This window comes from Paramormyrops kingsleyae, chromosome 2 (assembly GCF_048594095.1).
Source record: "Paramormyrops kingsleyae isolate MSU_618 chromosome 2, PKINGS_0.4, whole genome shotgun sequence".
NCBI lineage: Eukaryota > Metazoa > Chordata > Actinopteri > Osteoglossiformes > Mormyridae > Paramormyrops > Paramormyrops kingsleyae.
Window position 1 is genome coordinate 29,765,842 of NC_132798.1, and position 26,279 is coordinate 29,792,120.

Genomic DNA, 26,279 nt, shown 5'->3' on the forward strand with positions numbered 1-26,279 from the left:
AAAAGAATTACGAACCAGCTCTCTGGAGACCGTACAGGAGGAATTTTGAAGAGCCATTAACAAGTGACTCAAATAATTGCATATCAAGAATATCTTTCCTGGGGGAATTAGCTCAAGTGGTAGAGCGCTCGCTTAGCATGTGAGAGGTAGTGGGATCGATACCCACATTCTCCAGTCTTTTAGCTGCTGGGCCTAGGCAACTAACCAGAAAACACATAATTCACCTACCATCAAGCAGGTGTTGTCCACCACAGCCATGTTAAAGAACTTCCCTTGGTATCAGCAACCCTCAGCTTTGCACAACGGTACTACCATCAAGGAAAACCCCCAAGAAAAGCTACCACTAGGTATTCAGAATAAAGCAGTAGGCATATCCTGGGACATTGGCTTAACATAATAAATGCTAAGGGACTTGGAATGGTGTAATGTTGGCAACACCTTCACTTTCATTATTTTCACCTGTCAATGCCCGTAACCTTTTACTTCATGATTTTAAAACATAAAAAGAATTACGAACCAGCTCTCTGGCGACCGTACTGGAGGAATTTTGAAGAGCCATTAACAAGTGACTCAAATAATTGCATATCAAAAGTACCTTTCCTGGGGGAATTAGCTCAAGTGGTAGAGCGCTTGCTTTGCATGTGAGAGGTAGTGGGATCGATACCCACATTCTCCAGTCTTTTAGCTGCTGGGCCTAGGCAACTAACCAGAAAACACATAATTCACCTACCATCAAGCAGGTGTTGTCCACCACAGCCATGTTAAAGAACTTCCCTTGGTATCAGCAACCCTCAGCTTTGCACAACGGTACTACCATCAAGGAAAACCCCCAAGAAAAGCGACCACTAGGTATTCAGAATAAAGCAGTAGGTATATCCTGGGACATTGGCTTAACATAATAAATGCAAAGGAACTTGGAATGGTGTAGTGCTTTGTTAACACCTTCATTTATGTATTTGTCAATGCTCGTAACCATTTACTTGATCTTTTTTAAATATAAAAAGAATTACAAACCAGCTCTCTGGCAACCGTACAGGAGGAAATTTGAAGAGCCATTAACAAGTGACTCAAATAATTGCATATCAAGAACACCTTGACAGGGGAATTAGCTCAAGTGGTAGAGCGCTCGCTTCGCATGTGAGAGGTAGTGGGATCGATACCCACATTCTCCAGTCTTTTAGCTGCTGGGTCAAGGCAACTAACCAGAAAACACATAATTCACCTACCATGAAGGAGGTGTTGTCCACCACAGCCACGTTAAAGAACTGCCCTTGGTATCAGCAACCCTCAGCTTTGCACAACGGTACAACCATCAAGGAAAACCCCCAAGAAAAGCAACCACTAGGTATTCAGAATAAAGCAGTAGGCATATCCTGGGACATTGGCTTAACAATGAATGCTAAGGAACTTGGAATGGTGTAATGTTGGCAACACCTTCACATTAGCTTTTTTTATCTGTCAATGCTCGTAACCTTTTACTTGATGATTTTTAAACATAAAAAGAATTACGAACCAGCTCTCTGGAGACCGTACAGGAGGAATTTTGAAGAGCCATTAACAAGTGACTCAAATAATTGCATATCAAGAACACCTTTCCTGGGGGAATTAGCTCAAATGGTAGAGCGCTCGCTTTGCATGTGAGAGGTAGTGGGATCGATACCCACATTCTCCAGTCTTTTAGCTGCTGGGCCTAGGCAACTAACCAGAAAACACATAATTCACCTACCATCAAGCAGGTGTTGTCCACCACAGCCATGTTAAAGAACTTCCCTTGGTATCAGCAACCCTCAGCTTTGCACAACGGTACTACCATCAAGGAAAACCCCCAAGAAAAGCGACCACTAGGTATTCAGAATAAAGCAGTAGGCATATCCTGGGACATTGGCTTAACAATGAATGCTAAGGAACTTGGAATGGTGTAATGTTGGCAACACCTTCACATTAGCTTTTTTTATCTGTCAATGCTCGTAACCTTTTACTTGATGATTTTTAAACATAAAAAGAATTACGAACCAGCTCTCTGGAGACCGTACAGGAGGAATTTTGAAGAGCCATTAACAAGTGACTCAAATAATTGCATATCAAGAACACCTTTCCTGGGGGAATTAGCTCAAATGGTAGAGCGCTCGCTTTGCATGTGAGAGGTAGTGGGATCGATACCCACATTCTCCAGTCTTTTAGCTGCTGGGCCTAGGCAACTAACCAGAAAACACATAATTCACCTACCATCAAGCAGGTGTTGTCCACCACAGCCATGTTAAAGAACTTCCCTTGGTATCAGCAACCCTCAGTTTTGCACAACGGTACTACCATCAAGGAAAACCCCCAAGAAAAGCGACCACTAGGTATTCAGAATAAAGCAGTAGGTATATCCAGGGACATTGGCTTAACATAATAAATGCAAAGGAACTTGGAATGGTGTAGTGCTTTGTTAACACCTTCATTTATGTATTTGTCAATGCTCGTAACCATTTACTTGATCTTTTTTAAATATAAAAAGAATTACAAACCAGCTCTCTGGCAACCGTACAGGAGGAAATTTGAAGAGCCATTAACAAGTGACTCAAATAATTGCATATCAAGAACACCTTGACAGGGGAATTAGCTCAAGTGGTAGAGCGCTCGCTTCGCATGTGAGAGGTAGTGGGATCGATACCCACATTCTCCAGTCTTTTAGCTGCTGGGTCAAGGCAACTAACCAGAAAACACATAATTCACCTACCATGAAGGAGGTGTTGTCCACCACAGCCACGTTAAAGAACTGCCCTTGGTATCAGCAACCCTCAGCTTTGCACAACGGTACAACCATCAAGGAAAACCCCCAAGAAAAGCAACCACTAGGTATTCAGAATAAAGCAGTAGGCATATCCTGGGACATTGGCTTAACAATGAATGCTAAGGAACTTGGAATGGTGTAATGTTGGCAACACCTTCACATTAGCTTTTTTTATCTGTCAATGCTCGTAACCTTTTACTTGATGATTTTTAAACATAAAATGAATTACGAACCAGCCTCTGGCAACCGCACAGAAGGAATTTTGAAGAGCCATTAACAAGTGACTGAAATAATTGCATATCAAGAACACCTTTCCTGGGGGAATTAGCTCAAGTGGTAGAGCGCTCGCTTAGCATGTGAGAGGTAGTGGGATCGATACCCACATTCTCCAGTCTATTAGCTGCTGGGCCTAGGCAACTAACCAGAAAACACATAATTCACCTACCATGAAGGAGGTGTTGTCCACCACAGCCACGTTAAAGAACTGCCCTTGGTATCAGCAACCCTCAGCTTTGCACAACGGTACAACCATCAAGGAAAACCCCCAAGAAAAGCAACCACTAGGTATTCAGAATAAAGCAGTAGGCATATCCTGGGACATTGGCTTAACAATGAATGCTAAGGAACTTGGAATGGTGTAATGTTGGCAACACCTTCACATTAGCTTTTTTTATCTGTCAATGCTCGTAACCTTTTACTTGATGATTTTTAAACATAAAAAGAATTACGAACCAGCTCTCTGGAGACCGTACAGGAGGAATTTTGAAGAGCCATTAACAAGTGACTGAAATAATTGCATATCAAGAACACCTTTCCTGGGGGAATTAGCTCAAGTGGTAGAGCGCTCGCTTAGCATGTGAGAGGTAGTGGGATCGATACCCACATTCTCCAGTCTATTAGCTGCTGGGCCTAGGCAACTAACCAGAAAACACATAATTCACCTACCATGAAGGAGGTGTTGTCCACCACAGCCACATTAAAGAACTGCCCTTGGTATCAGCATCCCTCAGCTTTGCACAACGGTACAACCATCAAGGAAAACCCCCAAGAAAAGCAACCACTAGGTATTCAGAATAAAGCAGTAGGCATATCCTGGGACATTGGCTTAACAATGAATGCTAAGGAACTTGGAATGGTGTAATGTTGGCAACACCTTCACATTAGCTTTTTTTATCTGTCAATGCTCGTAACCTTTTACTTGATGATTTTTAAACATAAAAAGAATTACGAACCAGCTCTCTGGAGACCGTACAGGAGGAATTTTGAAGAGCCATTAACAAGTGACTCAAATAATTGCATATCAAGAATATCTTTCCTGGGGGAATTAGCTCAAGTGGTAGAGCGCTCGCTTAGCATGTGAGAGGTAGTGGGATCGATACCCACATTCTCCAGTCTTTTAGCTGCTGGGCCTAGGCAACTAACCAGAAAACACATAATTCACCTACCATCAAGCAGGTGTTGTCCACCACAGCCATGTTAAAGAACTTCCCTTGGTATCAGCAACCCTCAGCTTTGCACAACGGTACTACCATCAAGGAAAACCCCCAAGAAAAGCTACCACTAGGTATTCAGAATAAAGCAGTAGGCATATCCTGGGACATTGGCTTAACAATGAATGCTAAGGAACTTGGAATGGTGTAATGTTGGCAACACCTTCACATTAGCTTTTTTTATCTGTCAATGCTCGTAACCTTTTACTTGATGATTTTTAAACATAAAAAGAATTACGAACCAGCTCTCTGGAGACCGTACAGGAGGAATTTTGAAGAGCCATTAACAAGTGACTCAAATAATTGCATATCAAGAACACCTTTCCTGGGGGAATTAGCTCAAATGGTAGAGCGCTCGCTTTGCATGTGAGAGGTAGTGGGATCGATACCCACATTCTCCAGTCTTTTAGCTGCTGGGCCTAGGCAACTAACCAGAAAACACATAATTCACCTACCATCAAGCAGGTGTTGTCCACCACAGCCATGTTAAAGAACTTCCCTTGGTATCAGCAACCCTCAGCTTTGCACAACGGTACTACCATCAAAGAAAACCCCCAAGAAAAGCGACCACTAGGTATTCAGAATAAAGCAGTAGGCATATCCTGGGACATTGGCTTAACAATGAATGCTAAGGAACTTGGAATGGTGTAATGTTGGCAACACCTTCACATTAGCTTTTTTTATCTGTCAATGCTCGTAACCTTTTACTTGATGATTTTTAAACATAAAAAGAATTACGAACCAGCTCTCTGGAGACCGTACAGGAGGAATTTTGAAGAGCCATTAACAAGTGACTCAAATAATTGCATATCAAGAATATCTTTCCTGGGGGAATTAGCTCAAGTGGTAGAGCGCTCGCTTAGCATGTAGGAGGTAGTGGGATCAATACCCACATTCTCCAGTCTTTTAGCTGCTGGGTCAAGGCAACTAACCAGAAAACACATAATTCACCTACCATGAAGGAGGTGTTGTCCACCACAGCGACGTTAAAGAACTGCCCTTGGTATCAGCATCCCTCAGCTTTGCACAACGGTACAACCATCAAGGAAAACCCCCAAGAAAAGCAACCACTAGGTATTCAGAATAAAGCAGTAGGCATATCCTGGGACATTGGCTTAACAATGAATGCTAAGGAACTTGGAATGGTGTAATGTTGGCAACACCTTCACATTAGCTTTTTTTATCTGTCAATGCTCGTAACCTTTTACTTGATGATTTTTAAACATAAAAAGAATTACGAACCAGCTCTCTGGAGACCGTACAGGAGGAATTTTGAAGAGCCATTAACAAGTGACTCAAATAATTGCATATCAAGAATATCTTGACAGGGGAATTAGCTCAAGTGGTAGAGCGCTCGCTTCGCATGTGAGAGGTAGTGGGATCGATACCCACATTCTCCAGTCTTTTAGCTGCTGGGTCAAGGCAACTAACCAGAAAACACATAATTCACCTACCATGAAGGAGGTGTTGTCCACCACAGCCACGTTAAAGAACTGCCCTTGGTATCAGCAACCCTCAGCTTTGCACAACGGTACAGCCATCAAGGAAAACCCCCAAGAAAAGCAACCACTAGGTATTCAGAATAAAGCAGTAGGCATATCCTGGGACATTGGCTTAACAATGAATGCTAAGGAACTTGGAATGGTGTAATGTTGGCAACACCTTCACATTAGCTTCTTTTATCTGTCAATGCTCGTAACCTTTTACTTGATGATTTTTAAACATAAAAAGAATTACGAACCAGCTCTCTGGAGACCGTACAGGAGGAATTTTGAAGAGCCATTAACAAGTGACTCAAATAATTGCATATCAAGAATATCTTTCCTGGGGGAATTAGCTCAAGTGGTAGAGCGCTCGCTTAGCATGTGAGAGGTAGTGGGATCGATACCCACATTCTCCAGTCTTTTAGCTGCTGGGCCTAGGCAACTAACCAGAAAACACATAATTCACCTACCATCAAGCAGGTGTTGTCCACCACAGCCATGTTAAAGAACTTCCCTTGGTATCAGCAACCCTCAGCTTTGCACAACGGTACTACCATCAAGGAAAACCCCCAAGAAAAGCTACCACTAGGTATTCAGAATAAAGCAGTAGGCATATCCTGGGACATTGGCTTAACATAATAAATGCTAAGGGACTTGGAATGGTGTAATGTTGGCAACACCTTCACTTTCATTATTTTCACCTGTCAATGCCCGTAACCTTTTACTTCATGATTTTAAAACATAAAAAGAATTACGAACCAGCTCTCTGGCGACCGTACTGGAGGAATTTTGAAGAGCCATTAACAAGTGACTCAAATAATTGCATATCAAAAGTACCTTTCCTGGGGGAATTAGCTCAAGTGGTAGAGCGCTTGCTTTGCATGTAAGAGGTAGTGGGATCGATACCCACATTCTCCAGTCTTTTAGCTGCTGGGCCTAGGCAACTAACCAGAAAACACATAATTCACCTACCATCAAGCAGGTGTTGTCCACCACAGCCATGTTAAAGAACTTCCCTTGGTATCAGCAACCCTCAGCTTTGCACAACGGTACTACCATCAAGGAAAACCCCCAAGAAAAGCGACCACTAGGTATTCAGAATAAAGCAGTAGGTATATCCTGGGACATTGGCTTAACATAATAAATGCAAAGGAACTTGGAATGGTGTAGTGCTTTGTTAACACCTTCATTTATGTATTTGTCAATGCTCGTAACCATTTACTTGATCTTTTTTAAATATAAAAAGAATTACAAACCAGCTCTCTGGCAACCGTACAGGAGGAAATTTGAAGAGCCATTAACAAGTGACTCAAATAATTGCATATCAAGAACACCTTGACAGGGGAATTAGCTCAAGTGGTAGAGCGCTCGCTTCGCATGTGAGAGGTAGTGGGATCGATACCCACATTCTCCAGTCTTTTAGCTGCTGGGTCAAGGCAACTAACCAGAAAACACATAATTCACCTACCATGAAGGAGGTGTTGTCCACCACAGCCACGTTAAAGAACTGCCCTTGGTATCAGCAACCCTCAGCTTTGCACAACGGTACAACCATCAAGGAAAACCCCCAAGAAAAGCAACCACTAGGTATTCAGAATAAAGCAGTAGGCATATCCTGGGACATTGGCTTAACAATGAATGCTAAGGAACTTGGAATGGTGTAATGTTGGCAACACCTTCACATTAGCTTTTTTTATCTGTCAATGCTCGTAACCTTTTACTTGATGATTTTTAAACATAAAAAGAATTACGAACCAGCTCTCTGGAGACCGTACAGGAGGAATTTTGAAGAGCCATTAACAAGTGACTCAAATAATTGCATATCAAGAACACCTTTCCTGGGGGAATTAGCTCAAATGGTAGAGCGCTCGCTTTGCATGTGAGAGGTAGTGGGATCAATACCCACATTCTCCAGTCTTTTAGCTGCTGGGCCTAGGCAACTAACCAGAAAACACATAATTCACCTACCATCAAGCAGGTGTTGTCCACCACAGCCATGTTAAAGAACTTCCCTTGGTATCAGCAACCCTCAGTTTTGCACAACGGTACTACCATCAAGGAAAACCCCCAAGAAAAGCGACCACTAGGTATTCAGAATAAAGCAGTAGGTATATCCTGGGACATTGGCTTAACATAATAAATGCAAAGGAACTTGGAATGGTGTAGTGCTTTGTTAACACCTTCATTTATGTATTTGTCAATGCTCGTAACCATTTACTTGATCTTTTTTAAATATAAAAAGAATTACAAACCAGCTCTCTGGCAACCGTACAGGAGGAAATTTGAAGAGCCATTAACAAGTGACTCAAATAATTGCATATCAAGAACACCTTGACAGGGGAATTAGCTCAAGTGGTAGAGCGCTCGCTTCGCATGTGAGAGGTAGTGGGATCGATACCCACATTCTCCAGTCTTTTAGCTGCTGGGTCAAGGCAACTAACCAGAAAACACATAATTCACCTACCATGAAGGAGGTGTTGTCCACCACAGCCACGTTAAAGAACTGCCCTTGGTATCAGCAACCCTCAGCTTTGCACAACGGTACAACCATCAAGGAAAACCCCCAAGAAAAGCAACCACTAGGTATTCAGAATAAAGCAGTAGGCATATCCTGGGACATTGGCTTAACAATGAATGCTAAGGAACTTGGAATGGTGTAATGTTGGCAACACCTTCACATTAGCTTTTTTTATCTGTCAATGCTCGTAACCTTTTACTTGATGATTTTTAAACATAAAATGAATTACGAACCAGCCTCTGGCAACCGCACAGAAGGAATTTTGAAGAGCCATTAACAAGTGACTGAAATAATTGCATATCAAGAACACCTTTCCTGGGGGAATTAGCTCAAGTGGTAGAGCGCTCGCTTAGCATGTGAGAGGTAGTGGGATCGATACCCACATTCTCCAGTCTATTAGCTGCTGGGCCTAGGCAACTAACCAGAAAACACATAATTCACCTACCATGAAGGAGGTGTTGTCCACCACAGCCACATTAAAGAACTGCCCTTGGTATCAGCATCCCTCAGCTTTGCACAACGGTACAACCATCAAGGAAAACCCCCAAGAAAAGCAACCACTAGGTATTCAGAATAAAGCAGTAGGCATATCCTGGGACATTGGCTTAACAATGAATGCTAAGGAACTTGGAATGGTGTAATGTTGGCAACACCTTCACATTAGCTTTTTTTATCTGTCAATGCTCGTAACCTTTTACTTGATGATTTTTAAACATAAAAAGAATTACGAACCAGCTCTCTGGAGACCGTACAGGAGGAATTTTGAAGAGCCATTAACAAGTGACTCAAATAATTGCATATCAAGAATATCTTTCCTGGGGGAATTAGCTCAAGTGGTAGAGCGCTCGCTTAGCATGTGAGAGGTAGTGGGATCGATACCCACATTCTCCAGTCTTTTAGCTGCTGGGCCTAGGCAACTAACCAGAAAACACATAATTCACCTACCATCAAGCAGGTGTTGTCCACCACAGCCATGTTAAAGAACTTCCCTTGGTATCAGCAACCCTCAGCTTTGCACAACGGTACTACCATCAAGGAAAACCCCCAAGAAAAGCTACCACTAGGTATTCAGAATAAAGCAGTAGGCATATCCTGGGACATTGGCTTAACAATGAATGCTAAGGAACTTGGAATGGTGTAATGTTGGCAACACCTTCACATTAGCTTTTTTTATCTGTCAATGCTCGTAACCTTTTACTTGATGATTTTTAAACATAAAAAGAATTACGAACCAGCTCTCTGGAGACCGTACAGGAGGAATTTTGAAGAGCCATTAACAAGTGACTCAAATAATTGCATATCAAGAACACCTTTCCTGGGGGAATTAGCTCAAATGGTAGAGCGCTCGCTTTGCATGTGAGAGGTAGTGGGATCGATACCCACATTCTCCAGTCTTTTAGCTGCTGGGCCTAGGCAACTAACCAGAAAACACATAATTCACCTACCATCAAGCAGGTGTTGTCCACCACAGCCATGTTAAAGAACTTCCCTTGGTATCAGCAACCCTCAGCTTTGCACAACGGTACTACCATCAAGGAAAACCCCCAAGAAAAGCTACCACTAGGTATTCAGAATAAAGCAGTAGGCATATCCTGGGACATTGGCTTAACATAATAAATGCTAAGGGACTTGGAATGGTGTAATGTTGGCAACACCTTCACTTTCATTATTTTCACCTGTCAATGCCCGTAACCTTTTACTTCATGATTTTAAAACATAAAAAGAATTACGAACCAGCTCTCTGGCGACCGTACTGGAGGAATTTTGAAGAGCCATTAACAAGTGACTCAAATAATTGCATATCAAAAGTACCTTTCCTGGGGGAATTAGCTCAAGTGGTAGAGCGCTTGCTTTGCATGTAAGAGGTAGTGGGATCGATACCCACATTCTCCAGTCTTTTAGCTGCTGGGCCTAGGCAACTAACCAGAAAACACATAATTCACCTACCATCAAGCAGGTGTTGTCCACCACAGCCATGTTAAAGAACTTCCCTTGGTATCAGCAACCCTCAGCTTTGCACAACGGTACTACCATCAAGGAAAACCCCCAAGAAAAGCGACCACTAGGTATTCAGAATAAAGCAGTAGGTATATCCTGGGACATTGGCTTAACATAATAAATGCAAAGGAACTTGGAATGGTGTAGTGCTTTGTTAACACCTTCATTTATGTATTTGTCAATGCTCGTAACCATTTACTTGATCTTTTTTAAATATAAAAAGAATTACAAACCAGCTCTCTGGCAACCGTACAGGAGGAAATTTGAAGAGCCATTAACAAGTGACTCAAATAATTGCATATCAAGAACACCTTGACAGGGGAATTAGCTCAAGTGGTAGAGCGCTCGCTTCGCATGTGAGAGGTAGTGGGATCGATACCCACATTCTCCAGTCTTTTAGCTGCTGGGTCAAGGCAACTAACCAGAAAACACATAATTCACCTACCATGAAGGAGGTGTTGTCCACCACAGCCACGTTAAAGAACTGCCCTTGGTATCAGCAACCCTCAGCTTTGCACAACGGTACAACCATCAAGGAAAACCCCCAAGAAAAGCAACCACTAGGTATTCAGAATAAAGCAGTAGGCATATCCTGGGACATTGGCTTAACAATGAATGCTAAGGAACTTGGAATGGTGTAATGTTGGCAACACCTTCACATTAGCTTTTTTTATCTGTCAATGCTCGTAACCTTTTACTTGATGATTTTTAAACATAAAAAGAATTACGAACCAGCTCTCTGGAGACCGTACAGGAGGAATTTTGAAGAGCCATTAACAAGTGACTCAAATAATTGCATATCAAGAACACCTTTCCTGGGGGAATTAGCTCAAATGGTAGAGCGCTCGCTTTGCATGTGAGAGGTAGTGGGATCAATACCCACATTCTCCAGTCTTTTAGCTGCTGGGCCTAGGCAACTAACCAGAAAACACATAATTCACCTACCATCAAGCAGGTGTTGTCCACCACAGCCATGTTAAAGAACTTCCCTTGGTATCAGCAACCCTCAGTTTTGCACAACGGTACTACCATCAAGGAAAACCCCCAAGAAAAGCGACCACTAGGTATTCAGAATAAAGCAGTAGGTATATCCTGGGACATTGGCTTAACATAATAAATGCAAAGGAACTTGGAATGGTGTAGTGCTTTGTTAACACCTTCATTTATGTATTTGTCAATGCTCGTAACCATTTACTTGATCTTTTTTAAATATAAAAAGAATTACAAACCAGCTCTCTGGCAACCGTACAGGAGGAAATTTGAAGAGCCATTAACAAGTGACTCAAATAATTGCATATCAAGAACACCTTGACAGGGGAATTAGCTCAAGTGGTAGAGCGCTCGCTTCGCATGTGAGAGGTAGTGGGATCGATACCCACATTCTCCAGTCTTTTAGCTGCTGGGTCAAGGCAACTAACCAGAAAACACATAATTCACCTACCATGAAGGAGGTGTTGTCCACCACAGCCACGTTAAAGAACTGCCCTTGGTATCAGCAACCCTCAGCTTTGCACAACGGTACAACCATCAAGGAAAACCCCCAAGAAAAGCAACCACTAGGTATTCAGAATAAAGCAGTAGGCATATCCTGGGACATTGGCTTAACAATGAATGCTAAGGAACTTGGAATGGTGTAATGTTGGCAACACCTTCACATTAGCTTTTTTTATCTGTCAATGCTCGTAACCTTTTACTTGATGATTTTTAAACATAAAATGAATTACGAACCAGCCTCTGGCAACCGCACAGAAGGAATTTTGAAGAGCCATTAACAAGTGACTGAAATAATTGCATATCAAGAACACCTTTCCTGGGGGAATTAGCTCAAGTGGTAGAGCGCTCGCTTAGCATGTGAGAGGTAGTGGGATCGATACCCACATTCTCCAGTCTATTAGCTCCTGGGCCTAGGCAACTAACCAGAAAACACATAATTCACCTACCATGAAGGAGGTGTTGTCCACCACAGCCACGTTAAAGAACTGCCCTTGGTATCAGCAACCCTCAGCTTTGCACAACGGTACAACCATCAAGGAAAACCCCCAAGAAAAGCAACCACTAGGTATTCAGAATAAAGCAGTAGGCATATCCTGGGACATTGGCTTAACAATGAATGCTAAGGAACTTGGAATGGTGTAATGTTGGCAACACCTTCACATTAGCTTTTTTTATCTGTCAATGCTCGTAACCTTTTACTTGATGATTTTTAAACATAAAAAGAATTACGAACCAGCTCTCTGGAGACCGTACAGGAGGAATTTTGAAGAGCCATTAACAAGTGACTGAAATAATTGCATATCAAGAACACCTTTCCTGGGGGAATTAGCTCAAGTGGTAGAGCGCTCGCTTAGCATGTGAGAGGTAGTGGGATCGATACCCACATTCTCCAGTCTATTAGCTGCTGGGCCTAGGCAACTAACCAGAAAACACATAATTCACCTACCATGAAGGAGGTGTTGTCCACCACAGCCACATTAAAGAACTGCCCTTGGTATCAGCATCCCTCAGCTTTGCACAACGGTACAACCATCAAGGAAAACCCCCAAGAAAAGCAACCACTAGGTATTCAGAATAAAGCAGTAGGCATATCCTGGGACATTGGCTTAACAATGAATGCTAAGGAACTTGGAATGGTGTAATGTTGGCAACACCTTCACATTAGCTTTTTTTATCTGTCAATGCTCGTAACCTTTTACTTGATGATTTTTAAACATAAAAAGAATTACGAACCAGCTCTCTGGAGACCGTACAGGAGGAATTTTGAAGAGCCATTAACAAGTGACTCAAATAATTGCATATCAAGAATATCTTTCCTGGGGGAATTAGCTCAAGTGGTAGAGCGCTCGCTTAGCATGTGAGAGGTAGTGGGATCGATACCCACATTCTCCAGTCTTTTAGCTGCTGGGCCTAGGCAACTAACCAGAAAACACATAATTCACCTACCATCAAGCAGGTGTTGTCCACCACAGCCATGTTAAAGAACTTCCCTTGGTATCAGCAACCCTCAGCTTTGCACAACGGTACTACCATCAAGGAAAACCCCCAAGAAAAGCTACCACTAGGTATTCAGAATAAAGCAGTAGGCATATCCTGGGACATTGGCTTAACAATGAATGCTAAGGAACTTGGAATGGTGTAATGTTGGCAACACCTTCACATTAGCTTTTTTTATCTGTCAATGCTCGTAACCTTTTACTTGATGATTTTTAAACATAAAAAGAATTACGAACCAGCTCTCTGGAGACCGTACAGGAGGAATTTTGAAGAGCCATTAACAAGTGACTCAAATAATTGCATATCAAGAACACCTTTCCTGGGGGAATTAGCTCAAATGGTAGAGCGCTCGCTTTGCATGTGAGAGGTAGTGGGATCGATACCCACATTCTCCAGTCTTTTAGCTGCTGGGCCTAGGCAACTAACCAGAAAACACATAATTCACCTACCATCAAGCAGGTGTTGTCCACCACAGCCATGTTAAAGAACTTCCCTTGGTATCAGCAACCCTCAGCTTTGCACAACGGTACTACCATCAAGGAAAACCCCCAAGAAAAGCTACCACTAGGTATTCAGAATAAAGCAGTAGGCATATCCTGGGACATTGGCTTAACATAATAAATGCTAAGGGACTTGGAATGGTGTAATGTTGGCAACACCTTCACTTTCATTATTTTCACCTGTCAATGCCCGTAACCTTTTACTTCATGATTTTAAAACATAAAAAGAATTACGAACCAGCTCTCTGGCGACCGTACTGGAGGAATTTTGAAGAGCCATTAACAAGTGACTCAAATAATTGCATATCAAAAGTACCTTTCCTGGGGGAATTAGCTCAAGTGGTAGAGCGCTTGCTTTGCATGTAAGAGGTAGTGGGATCGATACCCACATTCTCCAGTCTTTTAGCTGCTGGGCCTAGGCAACTAACCAGAAAACACATAATTCACCTACCATCAAGCAGGTGTTGTCCACCACAGCCATGTTAAAGAACTTCCCTTGGTATCAGCAACCCTCAGCTTTGCACAACGGTACTACCATCAAGGAAAACCCCCAAGAAAAGCGACCACTAGGTATTCAGAATAAAGCAGTAGGTATATCCTGGGACATTGGCTTAACATAATAAATGCAAAGGAACTTGGAATGGTGTAGTGCTTTGTTAACACCTTCATTTATGTATTTGTCAATGCTCGTAACCATTTACTTGATCTTTTTTAAATATAAAAAGAATTACAAACCAGCTCTCTGGCAACCGTACAGGAGGAAATTTGAAGAGCCATTAACAAGTGACTCAAATAATTGCATATCAAGAACACCTTGACAGGGGAATTAGCTCAAGTGGTAGAGCGCTCGCTTCGCATGTGAGAGGTAGTGGGATCGATACCCACATTCTCCAGTCTTTTAGCTGCTGGGTCAAGGCAACTAACCAGAAAACACATAATTCACCTACCATGAAGGAGGTGTTGTCCACCACAGCCACGTTAAAGAACTGCCCTTGGTATCAGCAACCCTCAGCTTTGCACAACGGTACAACCATCAAGGAAAACCCCCAAGAAAAGCAACCACTAGGTATTCAGAATAAAGCAGTAGGCATATCCTGGGACATTGGCTTAACAATGAATGCTAAGGAACTTGGAATGGTGTAATGTTGGCAACACCTTCACATTAGCTTTTTTTATCTGTCAATGCTCGTAACCTTTTACTTGATGATTTTTAAACATAAAAAGAATTACGAACCAGCTCTCTGGAGACCGTACAGGAGGAATTTTGAAGAGCCATTAACAAGTGACTCAAATAATTGCATATCAAGAACACCTTTCCTGGGGGAATTAGCTCAAATGGTAGAGCGCTCGCTTTGCATGTGAGAGGTAGTGGGATCAATACCCACATTCTCCAGTCTTTTAGCTGCTGGGCCTAGGCAACTAACCAGAAAACACATAATTCACCTACCATCAAGCAGGTGTTGTCCACCACAGCCATGTTAAAGAACTTCCCTTGGTATCAGCAACCCTCAGTTTTGCACAACGGTACTACCATCAAGGAAAACCCCCAAGAAAAGCGACCACTAGGTATTCAGAATAAAGCAGTAGGTATATCCTGGGACATTGGCTTAACATAATAAATGCAAAGGAACTTGGAATGGTGTAGTGCTTTGTTAACACCTTCATTTATGTATTTGTCAATGCTCGTAACCATTTACTTGATCTTTTTTAAATATAAAAAGAATTACAAACCAGCTCTCTGGCAACCGTACAGGAGGAAATTTGAAGAGCCATTAACAAGTGACTCAAATAATTGCATATCAAGAACACCTTGACAGGGGAATTAGCTCAAGTGGTAGAGCGCTCGCTTCGCATGTGAGAGGTAGTGGGATCGATACCCACATTCTCCAGTCTTTTAGCTGCTGGGTCAAGGCAACTAACCAGAAAACACATAATTCACCTACCATGAAGGAGGTGTTGTCCACCACAGCCACGTTAAAGAACTGCCCTTGGTATCAGCAACCCTCAGCTTTGCACAACGGTACAACCATCAAGGAAAACCCCCAAGAAAAGCAACCACTAGGTATTCAGAATAAAGCAGTAGGCATATCCTGGGACATTGGCTTAACAATGAATGCTAAGGAACTTGGAATGGTGTAATGTTGGCAACACCTTCACATTAGCTTTTTTTATCTGTCAATGCTCGTAACCTTTTACTTGATGATTTTTAAACATAAAATGAATTACGAACCAGCCTCTGGCAACCGCACAGAAGGAATTTTGAAGAGCCATTAACAAGTGACTGAAATAATTGCATATCAAGAACACCTTTCCTGGGGGAATTAGCTCAAGTGGTAGAGCGCTCGCTTAGCATGTGAGAGGTAGTGGGATCGATACCCACATTCTCCAGTCTATTAGCTGCTGGGCCTAGGCAACTAACCAGAAAACACATAATTCACCTACCATGAAGGAGGTGTTGTCCACCACAGCCACGTTAAAGAACTGCCCTTGGTATCAGCAACCCTCAGCTTTGCACAACGGTACAACCATCAAGGAAAACCCCCAAGAAAAGCAACCACTAGGTATTCAGAATAAAGCAGTAGGCATATCCTGGGACATTGGCTTAACAATGAATGCTAAGGAACTTGGAATGGTGTAATGTTGGCAACACCTTCACATTAGCTTTTTTTATCTGTCAATGCTCGTAACCTTTTACTTGATGATTTTTAAACATAAAAAGAATTACGAACCAGCTCTCTGGAGACCGTACAGGAGGAATTTTGAAGAGCCATTAACAAGTGACTGAAATAATTGCATATCAAGAACACCTTTCCTGGGGGAATTAGCTCAAGTGGTAGAGCGCTCGCTTAGCATGTGAGAGGTAGTGGGATCGATACCCACATTCTCCAGTCTATTAGCTGCTGGGCCTAGGCAACTAACCAGAAAACACATAATTCACCTACCATGAAGGAGGTGTTGTCCACCACAGCCACATTAAAGAACTGCCCTTGGTATCAGCATCCCTCAGCTTTGCACAACGGTACAACCATCAAGGAAAACCCCCAAGAAAAGCAACCACTAGGTATTCAGAATAAAGCAGTAGGCATATCCTGGGACATTGGCTTAACAATGAATGCTAAGGAACTTGGAATGGTGTAATGTTGGCAACACCTTCACATTAGCTTTTTTTATCTGTCAATGCTCGTAACCTTTTACTTGATGATTTTTAAACATAAAAAGAATTACGAACCAGCTCTCTGGAGACCGTACAGGAGGAATTTTGAAGAGCCATTAACAAGTGACTCAAATAATTGCATATCAAGAATATCTTTCCTGGGGGAATTAGCTCAAGTGGTAGAGCGCTCGCTTAGCATGTGAGAGGTAGTGGGATCGATACCCACATTCTCCAGTCTTTTAGCTGCTGGGCCTAGGCAACTAACCAGAAAACACATAATTCACCTACCATCAAGCAGGTGTTGTCCACCACAGCCATGTTAAAGAACTTCCCTTGGTATCAGCAACCCTCAGCTTTGCACAACGGTACTACCATCAAGGAAAACCCCCAAGAAAAGCTACCACTAGGTATTCAGAATAAAGCAGTAGGCATATCCTGGGACATTGGCTTAACAATGAATGCTAAGGAACTTGGAATGGTGTAATGTTGGCAACACCTTCACATTAGCTTTTTTTATCTGTCAATGCTCGTAACCTTTTACTTGATGATTTTTAAACATAAAAAGAATTACGAACCAGCTCTCTGGAGACCGTACAGGAGGAATTTTGAAGAGCCATTAACAAGTGACTCAAATAATTGCATATCAAGAACACCTTTCCTGGGGGAATTAGCTCAAATGGTAGAGCGCTCGCTTTGCATGTGAGAGGTAGTGGGATCGATACCCACATTCTCCAGTCTTTTAGCTGCTGGGCCTAGGCAACTAACCAGAAAACACATAATTCACCTACCATCAAGCAGGTGTTGTCCACCACAGCCATGTTAAAGAACTTCCCTTGGTATCAGCAACCCTCAGCTTTGCACAACGGTACTACCATCAAAGAAAACCCCCAAGAAAAGCGACCACTAGGTATTCAGAATAAAGCAGTAGGCATATCCTGGGACATTGGCTTAACAATGAATGCTAAGGAACTTGGAATGGTGTAATGTTGGCAACACCTTCACATTAGCTTTTTTTATCTGTCAATGCTCGTAACCTTTTACTTGATGATTTTTAAACATAAAAAGAATTACGAACCAGCTCTCTGGAGACCGTACAGGAGGAATTTTGAAGAGCCATTAACAAGTGACTCAAATAATTGCATATCAAGAATATCTTTCCTGGGGGAATTAGCTCAAGTGGTAGAGCGCTCGCTTAGCATGTAGGAGGTAGTGGGATCAATACCCACATTCTCCAGTCTTTTAGCTGCTGGGTCAAGGCAACTAACCAGAAAACACATAATTCACCTACCATGAAGGAGGTGTTGTCCACCACAGCGACGTTAAAGAACTGCCCTTGGTATCAGCATCCCTCAGCTTTGCACAACGGTACAACCATCAAGGAAAACCCCCAAGAAAAGCAACCACTAGGTATTCAGAATAAAGCAGTAGGCATATCCTGGGACATTGGCTTAACAATGAATGCTAAGGAACTTGGAATGGTGTAATGTTGGCAACACCTTCACATTAACTTTTTTTATCTGTCAATGCTCGTAACCTTTTACTTGATGATTTTTAAACATAAAAAGAATTACGAACCAGCTCTCTGGCGACCGTACTGGAGGAATTTTGAAGAGCCATTAACAAGTGACTCAAATAATTGCATATCAAGAATATCTTTCCTGGGGGAATTAGCTCAAATGGTAGAGCGCTCGCTTAGCATGTAGGAGGTAGTGGGATCGATACCCACATTCTCCAGTCTTTTAGCTGCTGGGTCAAGGCAACTAACCAGAAAACACATAATTCACCTACCATCAAGCAGGTGTTGTCCACCACAGCCATGTTAAAGAACTTCCCTTGGTATCAGCAACCCTCAGCTTTGCACAACGGTACTACCATCAAGGAAAACCCCCAAGAAAAGCGACCACTAGGTATTCAGAATAAAGCAGTAGGCATATCCTGGGACATTGGCTTAACATAATAAATGCTAAGGAACTTGGAATTGTGTAATGTTGGCAACACCTTCACTTTAACTTTTTTTATCTGTCAATGCCCGTAACCTTTTACTTGATCTTTTTTAAACATAAAATGAATTACGAACCAGCCTCTGGCAACCGCACAGAAGGAATTTTGAAGAGCCATTAACAAGTGACTGAAATAATTGCATATCAAGAACCCCTTTCCTGGGGGAATTAGCTCAAGTGGTAGAGCGCTCGCTTAGCATGTGAGAGGTAGTGGGATCGATACCCACATTCTCCAGTCTTTTAGCTGCTGGGCCTAGGCAACTAACCAGAAAACACATAATTCACCTACCATGAAGGAGGTGTTGTCCACCACAGCCACGTTAAAGAACTGCCCTTGGTATCAGCATCCCTCAGCTTTGCACAACGGTACAACCATCAAGGAAAACCCCCAAGAAAAGCAACCACTAGGTATTCAGAATAAAGCAGTAGGCATATCCTGGGACATTGGCTTAACAATGAATGCTAAGGAACTTGGAATGGTGTAATGTTGGCAACACCTTCACATTAGCTTTTTTTATCTGTCAATGCTCGTAACCTTTTACTTGATGATTTTTAAACATAAAAAGAATTACGAACCAGCTCTCTGGAGACCGTACAGGAGGAATTTTGAAGAGCCATTAACAAGTGACTCAAATAATTGCATATCAAGAATATCTTTCCTGGGGGAATTAGCTCAAGTGGTAGAGCGCTCGCTTAGCATGTGAGAGGTAGTGGGATCGATACCCACATTCTCCAGTCTTTTAGCTGCTGGGCCTAGGCAACTAACCAGAAAACACATAATTCACTTACCATCAAGCAGGTGTTGTCCACCACAGCCATGTTAAAGAACTTCCCTTGGTATCAGCAACCCTCAGCTTTGCACAACGGTACTACCATCAAGGAAAACCCCTAAGAAAAGCGACCACTAGGTATTCAGAATAAAGCAGTAGGTATATCCTGGGACATTGGCTTAACATAATAAATGCAAAGGAACTTGGAATGGTGTAGTGCTTTGTTAACACCTTCATTTATGTATTTGTCAATGCTCGTAACCATTTACTTGATCTTTTTTAAATATAAAAAGAATTACAAACCAGCTCTCTGGCAACCGTACAGGAGGAAATTTGAAGAGCCATTAACAAGTGACTCAAATAATTGCATATCAAGAACACCTTGACAGGGGAATTAGCTCAAGTGGTAGAGCGCTCGCTTCGCATGTGAGAGGTAGTGGGATCGATACCCACATTCTCCAGTCTTTTAGCTGCTGGGTCAAGGCAACTAACCAGAAAACACATAATTCACCTACCATGAAGGAGGTGTTGTCCACCACAGCCACGTTAAAGAACTGCCCTTGGTATCAGCAACCCTCAGCTTTGCACAACGGTACAACCATCAAGGAAAACCCCCAAGAAAAGCAACCACTAGGTATTCAGAATAAAGCAGTAGGCATATCCTGGGACATTGGCTTAACAATGAATGCTAAGGAACTTGGAATGGTGTAATGTTGGCAACACCTTCACATTAGCTTTTTTTATCTGTCAATGCTCGTAACCTTTTACTTGATGATTTTTAAACATAAAAAGAATTACGAACCAGCTCTCTGGAGACCGTACAGGAGGAATTTTGAAGAGCCATTAACAAGTGACTCAAATAATTGCATATCAAGAATATCTTTCCTGGGGGAATTAGCTCAAGTGGTAGAGCGCTCGCTTAGCATGTGAGAGGTAGTGGGATCGATACCCACATTCTCCAGTCTTTTAGCTGCTGGGCCTAGGCAACTAACCAGAAAACACATAATTCACCTACCATCAAGCAGGTGTTGTCCACCACAGCCATGTTAAAGAACTTCCCTTGGTATCAGCAACCCTCAGCTTTGCACAACGGTACTACCATCAAGGAAAACCCCCAAGAAAAGCTACCACTAGGTATTCAGAATAAAGCAGTAGGCATATCCTGGGACATTGGCTTAACATAATAAATGCTAAGGGACTTGGAATGGTGTAATGTTGGCAACACCTTCACTTTCATTATTTTCACCTGTCAATGCCCGTAACCTTTTACTTCATGATTTTAAAACATAAAAAGAATTACGAACCAGCTCTCTGGCGACCGTACTGGAGGAATTTTGAAGAGCCATTAACAAGTGACTGAAATAATTGCATATCAAAAATACCTTTCCTGGGGGAATTAGCTCAAGTGGTAGAGCGCTCGCTTTGCATGTGAGAGGTAGTGGGATCGATACCCACATTCTCCAGTCTTTTAGCTGCTGGGCCTAGGCAACTAACCAGAAAACACATAATTCACCTACCATCAAGCAGGTGTTGTCCACCACAGCCATGTTAAAGAACTTCCCTTGGTATCAGCAACCCTCAGCTTTGCACAACGGTACTACCATCAAGGAAAACCCCCAAGAAAAGCGACCACTAGGTATTCAGAATAAAGCAGTAGGTATATCCTGGGACATTGGCTTAACATAATAAATGCAAAGGAACTTGGAATGGTGTAGTGCTTTGTTAACACCTTCATTTATGTATTTGTCAATGCTCGTAACCATTTACTTGATCTTTTTTAAATATAAAAAGAATTACAAACCAGCTCTCTGGCAACCGTACAGGAGGAAATTTGAAGAGCCATTAACAAGTGACTCAAATAATTGCATATCAAGAACACCTTGACAGGGGAATTAGCTCAAGTGGTAGAGCGCTCGCTTCGCATGTGAGAGGTAGTGGGATCGATACCCACATTCTCCAGTCTTTTAGCTGCTGGGTCAAGGCAACTAACCAGAAAACACATAATTCACCTACCATGAAGGAGGTGTTGTCCACCACAGCCACGTTAAAGAACTGCCCTTGGTATCAGCAACCCTCAGCTTTGCACAACGGTACAACCATCAAGGAAAACCCCCAAGAAAAGCAACCACTAGGTATTCAGAATAAAGCAGTAGGCATATCCTGGGACATTGGCTTAACAATGAATGCTAAGGAACTTGGAATGGTGTAATGTTGGCAACACCTTCACATTAGCTTTTTTTATCTGTCAATGCTCGTAACCTTTTACTTGATGATTTTTAAACATAAAAAGAATTACGAACCAGCTCTCTGGAGACCGTACAGGAGGAATTTTGAAGAGCCATTAACAAGTGACTCAAATAATTGCATATCAAGAACACCTTTCCTGGGGGAATTAGCTCAAATGGTAGAGCGCTCGCTTTGCATGTGAGAGGTAGTGGGATCGATACCCACATTCTCCAGTCTTTTAGCTGCTGGGCCTAGGCAACTAACCAGAAAACACATAATTCACCTACCATCAAGCAGGTGTTGTCCACCACAGCCATGTTAAAGAACTTCCCTTGGTATCAGCAACCCTCAGCTTTGCACAACGGTACTACCATCAAGGAAAACCCCCAAGAAAAGCGACCACTAGGTATTCAGAATAAAGCAGTAGGCATATCCTGGGACATTGGCTTAACAATGAATGCTAAGGAACTTGGAATGGTGTAATGTTGGCAACACCTTCACATTAGCTTTTTTTATCTGTCAATGCTCGTAACCTTTTACTTGATGATTTTTAAACATAAAAAGAATTACGAACCAGCTCTCTGGAGACCGTACAGGAGGAATTTTGAAGAGCCATTAACAAGTGACTCAAATAATTGCATATCAAGAATATCTTTCCTGGGGGAATTAGCTCAAGTGGTAGAGCGCTCGCTTAGCATGTAGGAGGTAGTGGGATCGATACCCACATTCTCCAGTCTTTTAGCTGCTGGGTCAAGGCAACTAACCAGAAAACACATAATTCACCTACCATGAAGGAGGTGTTGTCCACCACAGCGACGTTAAAGAACTGCCCTTGGTATCAGCATCCCTCAGCTTTGCACAACGGTACAACCATCAAGGAAAACCCCCAAGAAAAGCAACCACTAGGTATTCAGAATAAAGCAGTAGGCATATCCTGGGACATTGGCTTAACAATGAATGCTAAGGAACTTGGAATGGTGTAATGTTGGCAACACCTTCACATTAACTTTTTTTATCTGTCAATGCTCGTAACCTTTTACTTCATGATTTTAAAACATAAAAAGAATTACGAACCAGCTCTCTGGCGACCGTACTGGAGGAATTTTGAAGAGCCATTAACAAGTGACTCAAATAATTGCATATCAAAAATACCTTTCCTGGGGGAATTAGCTCAAGTGGTAGAGCGCTCGCTTTGCATGTGAGAGGTAGTGGGATCGATACCCACATTCTCCAGTCTTTTAGCTGCTGGGCCTAGGCAACTAACCAGAAAACACATAATTCACCTACCATCAAGCAGGTGTTGTCCACCACAGCCATGTTAAAGAACTTCCCTTGGTATCAGCAACCCTCAGCTTTGCACAACGGTACTACCATCAAGGAAAACCCCCAAGAAAAGCGACCACTAGGTATTCAGAATAAAGCAGTAGGTATATCCTGGGACATTGGCTTAACATAATAAATGCAAAGGAACTTGGAATGGTGTAGTGCTTTGTTAACACCTTCATTTATGTATTTGTCAATGCTCGTAACCATTTACTTGATCTTTTTTAAATATAAAAAGAATTACAAACCAGCTCTCTGGCAACCGTACAGGAGGAAATTTGAAGAGCCATTAACAAGTGACTCAAATAATTGCATATCAAGAACACCTTGACAGGGGAATTAGCTCAAGTGGTAGAGCGCTCGCTTCGCATGTGAGAGGTAGTGGGATCGATACCCACATTCTCCAGTCTTTTAGCTGCTGGGTCAAGGCAACTAACCAGAAAACACATAATTCACCTACCATGAAGGAGGTGTTGTCCACCACAGCCACGTTAAAGAACTGCCCTTGGTATCAGCAACCCTCAGCTTTGCACAACGGTACAACCATCAAGGAAAACCCCCAAGAAAAGCAACCACTAGGTATTCAGAATAAAGCAGTAGGCATATCCTGGGACATTGGCTTAACAATGAATGCTAAGGAACTTGGAATGGTGTAATCTTGGCAACACCTTCACATTAGCTTTTTTTATCTGTCAATGCTCGTAACCTTTTACTTGATGATTTTTAAACATAAAAAGAATTACGAACCAGCTCTCTGGAGATCGTACAGGAGGAATTTTGAAGAGCCATTAACAAGTGACTCAAATAATTGCATATCAAGAACACCTTTCCTGGGGGAATTAGCTCAAATGGTAGAGCGCTCGCTTTGCATGTGAGAGGTAGTGGGATCGATACCCACATTCTCCAGTCTTTTAGCTGCTGGGCCTAGGCAACTAACCAGAAAACACATAATTCACCTACCATCAAGCAGGTGTTGTCCACCACAGCCATGTTAAAGAACTTCCCTTGGTATCAGCAACCCTCAGCTTTGCACAACGGTACTACCATCAAGGAAAACCCCCAAGAAAAGCGACCACTAGGTATTCAGAATAAAGCAGTAGGCATATCCTGGGACATTGGCTTAACAATGAATGCTAAGGAACTTGGAATGGTGTAATGTTGGCAACACCTTCACATTAGCTTTTTTTATCTGTCAATGCTCGTAACCTTTTACTTGATGATTTTTAAACATAAAAAGAATTACGAACCAGCTCTCTGGAGACCGTACAGGAGGAATTTTGAAGAGCCATTAACAAGTGACTCAAATAATTGCATATCAAAAACACCTTTCCTGGGGGAATGAATCGCTTTGCATGTGAGAGGTAGTGGGATCGATACCCACATTCTCCAGTCTTTTAGCTGCTGGGCTTAGGCAACTAACCAGAAAACACATAATTCACCTACCATCAAGCAGGTGTTGTCCACCACAGCCATGTTAAAGAACTTCCCTTGGTATCAGCAACCCTCAGCTTTGCACAACGGTACTACCATCAAGGAAAACCCCCAAGAAAAGCAACCACTAGGTATTCAGAATAAAGCAGTAGGTATATCCTGGGACATTGGCTTAACATAATAAATGCAAAGGAACTTGGAATGGTGTAGTGTTTTGTTAACACCTTCATTTATGTATTTGTCAATGCTCGTAACCTTTTACTTGATGTTTTTTAAATATAAAAAGAATTACAAACCAGCTCTCTGGCAACCGTACAGGAGGAAATTTGAAGAGCCATTAACAAGTGACTCAAATAATTGCATATCAAGAACACCTTGACAGGGGGAATTAGCTCAAGTGGTGGAGCGCTCGCTTAGCATGTGAGAGGTAGTAGGATCGATACCCACATTCTCCAGTCTTTTAGCTGCTGGGTCAAGGCAACTAACCAGAAAACACATAATTCACCTACCATGAAGGAGGTGTTGTCCACCACAGCCACGTTAAAGAACTGCCCTTGGTATCAGCATCCCTCAGCTTTGCACAACGGTACAACCATCAAGGAAAACCCCCAAGAAAAGCAACCACTAGGTATTCAGAATAAAGCAGTAGGCATATCCTGGGACATTGGCTTAACAATGAATGCTAAGGAACTTGGAATGGTGTAATGTTGGCAACACCTTCACATTAGCTTTTTTTATCTGTCAATGCTCGTAACCTTTTACTTGATGATTTTTAAACATAAAAAGAATTACAAACCAGCTCTCTGGCGACCGTACAGCAGTAATTTTGAAGAGCCATTAAAAAGTGACTGAAATAATTGCATATCAAGAACACTTTAACAGGGGGAATTAGCTCAAGTGGTCGAGTGCTCGCTTAGCATGTGAGAGGTAGTGGGATCGATACCCACATTCTCCAGTCTTTTAGCTGCTGGGCCTAGGCAACTAACCAGAAAACACATAATTCACCTACCATCAAGCAGGTGTTGTCCACCACAGCCATGTTAAAGAACTTCCCTTGGTATCAGCAACCCTCAGCTTTGCACAACGGTACTACCATCAAGGAAAACCCCCAAGAAAAGCAACCACTAGGTATTCAGAATAAAGCAGTAGGTATATCCTGGGACATTGGCTTAACATAATAAATGCAAAGGAACTTGGAATGGTGTAGTGTTTTGTTAACACCTTCATTTATGTATTTGTCAATGCTCGTAACCTTATACTTGATGTTTTTTAAATATAAAAAGAATTACAAACCAGCTCTCTGGCAACCGTACAGGAGGAAATTTGAAGAGCCATTAACAAGTGACTCAAATAATTGCATATCAAGAACACCTTGACAGGGGAATTAGCTCAAGTGGTAGAGCGCTCGCTTTGCATGTGAGAGGTAGTGGGATCGATACCCACATTCTCCAGTCTTTTAGCTACTGGGCCTAGGCAACTAACCATAAAACACATAATTCACCTATACCATCAAGGAGGTGTTGTCCACCACAGCCACGCTAAAGAACTGCCCTTGGTATCAGCATCCCTCAGCTTTGCACAACGGTAAAACCATCAAGGAAAACCCCCAAGAAAAGCA

At 42.3% G+C, this 26,279-nt stretch overlaps 45 non-coding genes across 45 annotated transcripts; all 45 read left to right on the forward strand.

Moving 5' to 3' along the window:
* Window positions 1–101: 101 nt before the first annotated feature.
* Window positions 102–174, forward strand: trnaa-agc (transfer RNA alanine (anticodon AGC)). Its single transcript has one exon. It is a non-coding gene; the product is annotated as a tRNA-Ala (tRNA).
* A 925-nt stretch (window positions 175–1,099) lies between these two features.
* trnaa-cgc (transfer RNA alanine (anticodon CGC)) lies at window positions 1,100–1,172 on the forward strand. The gene has a single exon. It is a non-coding gene; the product is annotated as a tRNA-Ala (tRNA).
* Window positions 1,173–1,599: 427 nt separating this feature from the next.
* On the forward strand, window positions 1,600–1,672 carry trnaa-ugc (transfer RNA alanine (anticodon UGC)). The gene has a single exon. It is a non-coding gene; the product is annotated as a tRNA-Ala (tRNA).
* A 427-nt stretch (window positions 1,673–2,099) lies between these two features.
* On the forward strand, window positions 2,100–2,172 carry trnaa-ugc (transfer RNA alanine (anticodon UGC)). Its single transcript has one exon. It is a non-coding gene; the product is annotated as a tRNA-Ala (tRNA).
* Window positions 2,173–2,595: 423 nt separating this feature from the next.
* On the forward strand, window positions 2,596–2,668 carry trnaa-cgc (transfer RNA alanine (anticodon CGC)). The gene has a single exon. It is a non-coding gene; the product is annotated as a tRNA-Ala (tRNA).
* A 426-nt stretch (window positions 2,669–3,094) lies between these two features.
* On the forward strand, window positions 3,095–3,167 carry trnaa-agc (transfer RNA alanine (anticodon AGC)). The gene has a single exon. It is a non-coding gene; the product is annotated as a tRNA-Ala (tRNA).
* A 427-nt stretch (window positions 3,168–3,594) lies between these two features.
* On the forward strand, window positions 3,595–3,667 carry trnaa-agc (transfer RNA alanine (anticodon AGC)). The gene has a single exon. It is a non-coding gene; the product is annotated as a tRNA-Ala (tRNA).
* Window positions 3,668–4,094: 427 nt separating this feature from the next.
* Window positions 4,095–4,167, forward strand: trnaa-agc (transfer RNA alanine (anticodon AGC)). The gene has a single exon. It is a non-coding gene; the product is annotated as a tRNA-Ala (tRNA).
* A 427-nt stretch (window positions 4,168–4,594) lies between these two features.
* On the forward strand, window positions 4,595–4,667 carry trnaa-ugc (transfer RNA alanine (anticodon UGC)). The gene has a single exon. It is a non-coding gene; the product is annotated as a tRNA-Ala (tRNA).
* A 926-nt stretch (window positions 4,668–5,593) lies between these two features.
* trnaa-cgc (transfer RNA alanine (anticodon CGC)) lies at window positions 5,594–5,666 on the forward strand. The gene has a single exon. It is a non-coding gene; the product is annotated as a tRNA-Ala (tRNA).
* A 427-nt stretch (window positions 5,667–6,093) lies between these two features.
* Window positions 6,094–6,166, forward strand: trnaa-agc (transfer RNA alanine (anticodon AGC)). The gene has a single exon. It is a non-coding gene; the product is annotated as a tRNA-Ala (tRNA).
* Window positions 6,167–6,595: 429 nt separating this feature from the next.
* Window positions 6,596–6,668, forward strand: trnaa-ugc (transfer RNA alanine (anticodon UGC)). Its single transcript has one exon. It is a non-coding gene; the product is annotated as a tRNA-Ala (tRNA).
* Window positions 6,669–7,091: 423 nt separating this feature from the next.
* Window positions 7,092–7,164, forward strand: trnaa-cgc (transfer RNA alanine (anticodon CGC)). Its single transcript has one exon. It is a non-coding gene; the product is annotated as a tRNA-Ala (tRNA).
* A 427-nt stretch (window positions 7,165–7,591) lies between these two features.
* trnaa-ugc (transfer RNA alanine (anticodon UGC)) lies at window positions 7,592–7,664 on the forward strand. Its single transcript has one exon. It is a non-coding gene; the product is annotated as a tRNA-Ala (tRNA).
* Window positions 7,665–8,087: 423 nt separating this feature from the next.
* Window positions 8,088–8,160, forward strand: trnaa-cgc (transfer RNA alanine (anticodon CGC)). Its single transcript has one exon. It is a non-coding gene; the product is annotated as a tRNA-Ala (tRNA).
* Window positions 8,161–8,586: 426 nt separating this feature from the next.
* trnaa-agc (transfer RNA alanine (anticodon AGC)) lies at window positions 8,587–8,659 on the forward strand. The gene has a single exon. It is a non-coding gene; the product is annotated as a tRNA-Ala (tRNA).
* Window positions 8,660–9,086: 427 nt separating this feature from the next.
* Window positions 9,087–9,159, forward strand: trnaa-agc (transfer RNA alanine (anticodon AGC)). Its single transcript has one exon. It is a non-coding gene; the product is annotated as a tRNA-Ala (tRNA).
* A 427-nt stretch (window positions 9,160–9,586) lies between these two features.
* trnaa-ugc (transfer RNA alanine (anticodon UGC)) lies at window positions 9,587–9,659 on the forward strand. Its single transcript has one exon. It is a non-coding gene; the product is annotated as a tRNA-Ala (tRNA).
* A 429-nt stretch (window positions 9,660–10,088) lies between these two features.
* Window positions 10,089–10,161, forward strand: trnaa-ugc (transfer RNA alanine (anticodon UGC)). The gene has a single exon. It is a non-coding gene; the product is annotated as a tRNA-Ala (tRNA).
* A 423-nt stretch (window positions 10,162–10,584) lies between these two features.
* trnaa-cgc (transfer RNA alanine (anticodon CGC)) lies at window positions 10,585–10,657 on the forward strand. The gene has a single exon. It is a non-coding gene; the product is annotated as a tRNA-Ala (tRNA).
* A 427-nt stretch (window positions 10,658–11,084) lies between these two features.
* trnaa-ugc (transfer RNA alanine (anticodon UGC)) lies at window positions 11,085–11,157 on the forward strand. The gene has a single exon. It is a non-coding gene; the product is annotated as a tRNA-Ala (tRNA).
* A 423-nt stretch (window positions 11,158–11,580) lies between these two features.
* Window positions 11,581–11,653, forward strand: trnaa-cgc (transfer RNA alanine (anticodon CGC)). The gene has a single exon. It is a non-coding gene; the product is annotated as a tRNA-Ala (tRNA).
* Window positions 11,654–12,079: 426 nt separating this feature from the next.
* On the forward strand, window positions 12,080–12,152 carry trnaa-agc (transfer RNA alanine (anticodon AGC)). Its single transcript has one exon. It is a non-coding gene; the product is annotated as a tRNA-Ala (tRNA).
* Window positions 12,153–12,579: 427 nt separating this feature from the next.
* trnaa-agc (transfer RNA alanine (anticodon AGC)) lies at window positions 12,580–12,652 on the forward strand. Its single transcript has one exon. It is a non-coding gene; the product is annotated as a tRNA-Ala (tRNA).
* Window positions 12,653–13,079: 427 nt separating this feature from the next.
* On the forward strand, window positions 13,080–13,152 carry trnaa-agc (transfer RNA alanine (anticodon AGC)). Its single transcript has one exon. It is a non-coding gene; the product is annotated as a tRNA-Ala (tRNA).
* Window positions 13,153–13,579: 427 nt separating this feature from the next.
* trnaa-ugc (transfer RNA alanine (anticodon UGC)) lies at window positions 13,580–13,652 on the forward strand. Its single transcript has one exon. It is a non-coding gene; the product is annotated as a tRNA-Ala (tRNA).
* A 429-nt stretch (window positions 13,653–14,081) lies between these two features.
* On the forward strand, window positions 14,082–14,154 carry trnaa-ugc (transfer RNA alanine (anticodon UGC)). The gene has a single exon. It is a non-coding gene; the product is annotated as a tRNA-Ala (tRNA).
* Window positions 14,155–14,577: 423 nt separating this feature from the next.
* trnaa-cgc (transfer RNA alanine (anticodon CGC)) lies at window positions 14,578–14,650 on the forward strand. The gene has a single exon. It is a non-coding gene; the product is annotated as a tRNA-Ala (tRNA).
* A 427-nt stretch (window positions 14,651–15,077) lies between these two features.
* trnaa-ugc (transfer RNA alanine (anticodon UGC)) lies at window positions 15,078–15,150 on the forward strand. Its single transcript has one exon. It is a non-coding gene; the product is annotated as a tRNA-Ala (tRNA).
* A 423-nt stretch (window positions 15,151–15,573) lies between these two features.
* trnaa-cgc (transfer RNA alanine (anticodon CGC)) lies at window positions 15,574–15,646 on the forward strand. The gene has a single exon. It is a non-coding gene; the product is annotated as a tRNA-Ala (tRNA).
* Window positions 15,647–16,072: 426 nt separating this feature from the next.
* trnaa-agc (transfer RNA alanine (anticodon AGC)) lies at window positions 16,073–16,145 on the forward strand. Its single transcript has one exon. It is a non-coding gene; the product is annotated as a tRNA-Ala (tRNA).
* A 427-nt stretch (window positions 16,146–16,572) lies between these two features.
* Window positions 16,573–16,645, forward strand: trnaa-agc (transfer RNA alanine (anticodon AGC)). Its single transcript has one exon. It is a non-coding gene; the product is annotated as a tRNA-Ala (tRNA).
* Window positions 16,646–17,072: 427 nt separating this feature from the next.
* On the forward strand, window positions 17,073–17,145 carry trnaa-agc (transfer RNA alanine (anticodon AGC)). The gene has a single exon. It is a non-coding gene; the product is annotated as a tRNA-Ala (tRNA).
* A 427-nt stretch (window positions 17,146–17,572) lies between these two features.
* On the forward strand, window positions 17,573–17,645 carry trnaa-ugc (transfer RNA alanine (anticodon UGC)). The gene has a single exon. It is a non-coding gene; the product is annotated as a tRNA-Ala (tRNA).
* A 1,428-nt stretch (window positions 17,646–19,073) lies between these two features.
* Window positions 19,074–19,146, forward strand: trnaa-agc (transfer RNA alanine (anticodon AGC)). Its single transcript has one exon. It is a non-coding gene; the product is annotated as a tRNA-Ala (tRNA).
* A 427-nt stretch (window positions 19,147–19,573) lies between these two features.
* On the forward strand, window positions 19,574–19,646 carry trnaa-agc (transfer RNA alanine (anticodon AGC)). The gene has a single exon. It is a non-coding gene; the product is annotated as a tRNA-Ala (tRNA).
* A 423-nt stretch (window positions 19,647–20,069) lies between these two features.
* Window positions 20,070–20,142, forward strand: trnaa-cgc (transfer RNA alanine (anticodon CGC)). The gene has a single exon. It is a non-coding gene; the product is annotated as a tRNA-Ala (tRNA).
* A 427-nt stretch (window positions 20,143–20,569) lies between these two features.
* On the forward strand, window positions 20,570–20,642 carry trnaa-agc (transfer RNA alanine (anticodon AGC)). Its single transcript has one exon. It is a non-coding gene; the product is annotated as a tRNA-Ala (tRNA).
* Window positions 20,643–21,071: 429 nt separating this feature from the next.
* On the forward strand, window positions 21,072–21,144 carry trnaa-ugc (transfer RNA alanine (anticodon UGC)). The gene has a single exon. It is a non-coding gene; the product is annotated as a tRNA-Ala (tRNA).
* A 423-nt stretch (window positions 21,145–21,567) lies between these two features.
* Window positions 21,568–21,640, forward strand: trnaa-cgc (transfer RNA alanine (anticodon CGC)). Its single transcript has one exon. It is a non-coding gene; the product is annotated as a tRNA-Ala (tRNA).
* Window positions 21,641–22,067: 427 nt separating this feature from the next.
* trnaa-ugc (transfer RNA alanine (anticodon UGC)) lies at window positions 22,068–22,140 on the forward strand. The gene has a single exon. It is a non-coding gene; the product is annotated as a tRNA-Ala (tRNA).
* Window positions 22,141–23,067: 927 nt separating this feature from the next.
* Window positions 23,068–23,140, forward strand: trnaa-ugc (transfer RNA alanine (anticodon UGC)). The gene has a single exon. It is a non-coding gene; the product is annotated as a tRNA-Ala (tRNA).
* Window positions 23,141–23,563: 423 nt separating this feature from the next.
* Window positions 23,564–23,636, forward strand: trnaa-cgc (transfer RNA alanine (anticodon CGC)). The gene has a single exon. It is a non-coding gene; the product is annotated as a tRNA-Ala (tRNA).
* A 427-nt stretch (window positions 23,637–24,063) lies between these two features.
* Window positions 24,064–24,136, forward strand: trnaa-ugc (transfer RNA alanine (anticodon UGC)). The gene has a single exon. It is a non-coding gene; the product is annotated as a tRNA-Ala (tRNA).
* Window positions 24,137–26,039: 1,903 nt separating this feature from the next.
* trnaa-ugc (transfer RNA alanine (anticodon UGC)) lies at window positions 26,040–26,112 on the forward strand. The gene has a single exon. It is a non-coding gene; the product is annotated as a tRNA-Ala (tRNA).
* Window positions 26,113–26,279: the final 167 nt, after the last annotated feature.